The sequence below is a fragment of the Gorilla gorilla genome, chromosome 2, assembly GCF_029281585.2.
Source record: "Gorilla gorilla gorilla isolate KB3781 chromosome 2, NHGRI_mGorGor1-v2.1_pri, whole genome shotgun sequence".
NCBI classification, from domain to species: domain Eukaryota; kingdom Metazoa; phylum Chordata; class Mammalia; order Primates; family Hominidae; genus Gorilla; species Gorilla gorilla.
This window is the reverse complement of record NC_086017.1, coordinates 22,666,724-22,672,723: the sequence shown is the minus strand read 5'-3', so window position 1 is coordinate 22,672,723 and position 6,000 is coordinate 22,666,724.

Below are 6,000 nucleotides of genomic sequence, written 5' to 3'. Positions count from 1 at the left end.
ATTTTAAGGACAGCTGCACACTGGGTAAACAATGGGGCCCACAATTCTTTTGCTCTCTCTCCAGACCTCTTCTTCCTGCCTGGTCATGCTCTTTTGTGGGGAAGGAGAGTCTTACCTGACTTTTGGCCCTGCTTGGGTAGCTGAAAATGACAAGTAGGAAATTCTGGCTTGCTTTGAGCCCCCATTGGTTTTGCTGGGAAGGGGGATATTTCTGCAGATGGGGATGGATAGGTGGAAACCCCAGGAGGAAGGGGCGGTGCTTGATGGTGGAGCACCTCCTCTTCTCTTATTTTTTGTGTTCTCAAATGAGGTATTTGCCATGGGATAGTTAATTTCTTTTCCACTGTTGACACTGAGATGTTCTCGGTCTGGAATCCCATGGCACCATAAGCTGGATTGTTTGGGGTTCAGATGGTCCAGGAGTGGCTTTTCATACATTGGTAGTGACATCTTCTGGACACTTTTCACTTAGGGATCTTTCATCACTTTTTTCAGTGAAGGACACTCCCTGGGGTCCAGCGTTAGTCACTTTTCAGTAAGTCTTTCCATTCGTAGGGAACAAAATTGTGGTGAATGATATTCTGCACTAATAATTTTTTCTTGAGGTCTGATAATTCTTTCTTGAGTCAAAAGGCAGGGACCCGGACATCGTGGAATAGAGAATACTGCTCAGGCAGTATACGTCTATGGCAAGTCAACGGTACCCCAGGCCCAGGAAGATTTCTGTGACCATGTAGGGGTATACCCCACAAAAGGTTTTCAGCAATCTGCTGCTCCCTGAATATTGTGCTAAAGCCAAAGTCTATGATTTTTATTTTGCCTTCCTCATTGAGTAGGATGTTTTGTAGCTTTAGGTCTGGATGTGTGATATTCTTTAAGTGGCAGTATTGCAGGGCTGACAGAATCTGCCTTAACATGATCCAGGCCTCCTCCCCCTCCTTGATGTGGTGGTGGTGGTGTATCAGGTGATGCAGCTCTCCTCCTCTGGCATACTCCATTACCACCTAAATGGTTTCTGCCTTGTCAATCACCTGGTAGAGTTGAATGATATTTGGGTGATAGAGAATTTTTATGAGCTCATCTCTGTCTGGAGAGCAAGGTCAGCCTTTTAAGAGATGATTTGCAGGACAACCTGGGTCTCAGCCTATGCTGGGCCAGATCTCTGGCAGGATGGTGCCTATGATCTTATGGTTTTGTATTTCTTTATCAAGTGAGGTGGAGGCTGATTCCTGCTCCATGGTACCTCCAAACTACGCTGTTTACAAGTCCTAACTCTGCAAACTAGGCTAAGATGCACAGCACCACTGTTGCTAACTAGGCTAAGGTCACTAACTGTTGCTGACAATACCTCAGCTGCCAAATTTTCTGGGCCTGGAGGCCCTTCCCTTTCATGGTTATAACAGACTAGATCCCTGACCTATTGCCCACTTCACAGGGAAGAAGCAGAAATGTGGACACATGGACAGACTCGTGGTGTCTCCTGGTGGGGCAAGCCTGGGCACCATGGCTGCAGGCACAGACAAGGCAGAGACTGGGGCAGGGCCAGGTGCTGGGGGCGGGTCTGAAACAGAACTCCCATGGGCAAAGGCCCTGCCCAGCTTGGTCTCCCTAGGCACAGCCTGACCCCTGTGGGCTGCTGTGGCCACATTTCTCCAGGCAACGCTGTCCCCACACTGTTGGGCACCCTCAGCAGGTTCTGCAGCTCCCGTAGGCACTCAGCACCTCCAGATACCTATCAGGAGGTCCTCTCTGCTGTGTGCCCAGTGGCCTCGAAGCACTGGGCCCAGTACAGGTTCACTCCCCTGAGCCTCCCAACCTTCCCATGGGTCCTTTGGAGCCCTGGGTTTTGGAGTTTGTCCTTCCTAAGTACTGCCTACCCCGACATGGCTGCCCCAGGACCACAGCTGACTGAGTGTGGCTGGGTCCCCTGGGGGCCACCCATCAAGGGCATATGCGACAGGCACCCCAAGGCAGAGTGGCCTGGCCTGCCCGGGGCTGACCCTTAGGGTGAGGAGAGGACACTAACTGGGCAAGAGAGACTAGTCTATCAGTGCAAAAAACTCCCAATAGGGATAGGAACTAGGAAGGAAATACCAAGAAAAGTGATGATGGAAGATGGGGGTAACCATACTGCAGATGGGGTACTCAGGGAGGGCATTTTAACATGCTTCCCAATGGACAGAAATCATTTTTTAAAAATCCTGGACATAGCTCAGTCTCAGCAGACAGACTAACTCCTAGTACTTGGAAATGAATTAAAATCTGGCAGTGAGTTAAAAACAAAACAAAACAAAACAAAACAAAAACGTTTTTGGCTGGGCATAGGAGCTCACACTTGCAAATCCTGCACTTTGGGAAGCCAAGGCAGGAGGATCACTTGAGCCCAGGAGGTCCAGACCAGCCTGGTCAATATGACAAGACCCTATCGCTACAAAATATATATTTACAATAAGAATTTACCAGACAGGAAATTCAGACCATATCCATTCTAGGCCCCAGAATATCACTATGACCAGTAAAAACGATCTATGGCCTGGCACTCAGCAGGTGCAGGTCAATGTGGACAGATTCTTTCCCCCCGTCAGCAGGACAGGAACATCTTCCCTCTCCAAAAGGCATCTGCTGAGGATCCGCGGTTCTCTGGAATTATGCTGGGCACCCAGATGTGTGCACCTAAGGCCATAGGACAGTCAACATGGAGTGCACTCGAAGGCACTTAACTTTTTTTCAAGAAACACTGTTAGGAGTTTACTTTAACCCACTTCCCACCTCATAGCACATAAGGAGAGTCAGACATTTTGACCTCAGTAAGACGTGACAAATGACAATAGCTGGACCCCACAGCAACCAGTTACTTTTGTAGAGAGGAAAATTATGCTCATTGGCTTCAGGTGAAGACCCCTAGCTCCACGCCAGTGGATTCACAAGTGAGAGTCAGCAGCACTGGGCATTTTGGGCAATGGCTCTGAACAAGCCCTTTACCATGCGGGTAGGTAAACCCCAGAACATACAGATGCCCCTTACGATGCGCAGGTGCGGAGGGTACGTGGCCGAGAGAGCATGAGCTTAAGAAACAGACTGGGCTTGAATTTCACTGAGCTTTTGTCTGTGGACCCATGGGAATGTGGCATAGCCTCGGTGAGCCTTAGTTTCCTCCTGCATGGAATAGGGATAGCAACAGTACCTGCCTCATTCAGTTGGCGTGAGGATCTAGAACAGCACCCACATGGACTGTCCCAGTCGAAATGGACTGACCTGCACCTAGAGGAAGCGGCAGCTCTGGAGCCCTTTGAATTGAAAGTGCAGCGCAACCCTGCTTGCCACTGGCAGCCTCTGCTTGGCTGTATGGTATCCTCCCTCCTAAAAAGACCTGGGGAAATGAGCGAGACCCTGGCCCCTGGCTGCTTTGAAGATGACCACAATGTGACTTCATCTTTTCATCCTGCAGGGCCAGGCATCTGTGATTCAGTTGTTGCACAGCTGGACAAAGCTGTGAGGATTGAGTGGGAAGATGCCTGTAAAGTCTGACCCAGGAGCAGCATGTCAGATTCTGGCTGTCACTCTCATTAGCTGTTCTCTATGGGAAGCACCTGACTAGTAGCCTGGCACATCACAGGCACTCCGTAAATGGCGGCTTCTATTATCGGTGTAGTCACTGGCCATGATTCTGCACACAATGCTGCTTTTCTTAGCATCTGCCAGCTAGAGTGGAAAAGATGGTCAAGGTCTCTGATTCTGACAGCAATGTGGGCACTTCCCACGTACCTTCATGGCGGGATTCATGGACTTGATTCGTTGTGTCCTTTCCTGGCCTAGTCTATGAAAGCTAGAGAGATGGCTGAAAACATCTGACTCCTTTCTGCACATAAGGAAATGCCTAGATATGTTCCTGAGCTGTGTTTCCATCTAGAACCTGAGATGGAGGAAAGAATGGCTTCCAACCCCCTCTCCCCTACTCCTTCCCTCTTTATCTCCTCACAGTCAATTAACGAGCTGCTCATTTTGTCCATACTCCTGGGCTGATATTGAAGGAGTAGCAAAGAGGGATGTGATGCCAGCCTTGGGTTAGGTCAAGACTTGTAGGCATGAAGAGAGAGGAGACTGGACCTGACCAGGACTAAGAAGCCTGGCTGAGAACCAGCTGTGCCACGTAAGGGGCTCTGGGACCTCAGGCCAGCCACTTTCCTTGGAGCCCCAGTCCTCCCAGTTCTGAAATGGGGGTGGTGAGAATGCCTGCTGCAGTCATGAGGCTTAACTGAGATGTTGTAAAGGGAAATTCAAATCAGGGATGGTTGTGCAGATGCTAGCCATTACTAAACAAGGGAAGTGATCGTTGTGTAACAATGATCTAGATTATATTTTTAGATGTCCTCAGTGTAGGTAAGTGGAGATGGAGGAGGCCATAAGAGTCAGAGGAGGGAAGAGGCATCTCCATGGAGGGAGCTTCCCTCTCCTGCCTCAGCCAGAAATGCCAGCAGGGAGGAAGGCGACAAATCCCTAGAATAGGTGTTGTTTGCTTTGGGCACAGAACGAAATTTAAAGTCTTCCCTCTAGATTGTCACCTCCTTACACCCAGGAACTAAACACGTACCTCATCTTAGCATCACCCCACACTACCTAGCACAGTGCCTTCGACGGGTCCTTTGCTCAGCAAATGTTCGAATGGCAGAGTCAGGACTGAAAGCCGGTGCTCCTTCCCCAAACTGCACAACTCCTTGCCACGCTGACTGCCCCGAGAGTGGGGCGGGCACTCAGGCATATCACAGCTGAGCATATGATGGATGGCTAACACTTGGACTTGCTGGGAGGCACAATTTGAGTGGAGTTTTAGAAATAGACTCATTCACCCTCTGAGACTCACTCACCCTCACTCACCCTCTGAGCTATACTTTATCTTGCTGTTGCTTTCCAAACATGAAGTCACCACCACCTGGAGAAGCCCTCCTAGGGCTCGCTGTCCTACTTGGCAGCCCTGACAAACCAGTTCTTGCACAAGATTATATAAATTTTGAAAGGAAACCAAAAATTCCAAGACCTATCTCATGCTTTATCCCTCCTCTCCGGGCAGGATGGCCAGAGGCAGAGGCGACAGATGTTGCCTTTGTCTTGAGACTGCCTTTCCTAACTTTTGACAGTCCTGACCTGCTGTGTCAGCAGGATGGCCTTGGTGCAGCCAGCAAGACTTTGCTGCTGAATCTTTTTTTTTTTTTTTTTAAATGGAGTCTCGCTCTTGTTGCCCAGGCTGGAGTGCAATGGTGCAATCTCGGCTCACTAACCTCAGCCTCCCGGCTTCAAGCGATTCTCCTGCCTCAGCCTCCTGAGTAGCTGGGATTACAGGCGTGCGCCACCACGCCCTGCTAATTTTGTATTTTTAGTGGAGATGAGGTTTCTCCATGTTGGTCAGGCTGTTCTCGAACTCCCGACCTCAGGTGATCCACCCGTCCTTGGCCTCCCAAAGGGCTGGGATTACAGGTGTGAGCCACTGCACCTGGCCTTGCTGCTGAATCTTAAGGTCCTGGCAGAGGAAGCCCCAGGCCACCCCTTTGGCTCCTCTTGGCTGGCCACAGTCAGGGAGCAGCAAACTGCATTTATTTTTGAGGTCAGGATGGCAATCTTGGGAGAAAACCTTTTAATAAGCAGAGCTAGTTTGGGGCAATTGAGGGAGATGAGTTCCTGGTGGACGTGGTGCGTGGGTTTGTAATGCGGCAGACAAGGATGACGAGGACACAGTCCAGGAGAAGCTGTTTGTGCCCCTCGTCCTGCTGCCACTTCCACCCACCTCATTCCCTTCTTCCTCTTGCTTTCTGGTCTTTTTCCTCAGATCTGAATTCCACTAAATTTCTGAATTCCACTAACATTTCTTGAATAGCTGCTCTGTGTCAGGCATGGATGATGGGCATTTCCCCAGTAAGTCTTGCAGTCAGGAGTTTCGAGGGTATCATCAGCTTAGAAGAAGTGGGCTCTAGCCTGAAGCTGAGTTGTGTGGGGGAAAACACAGAC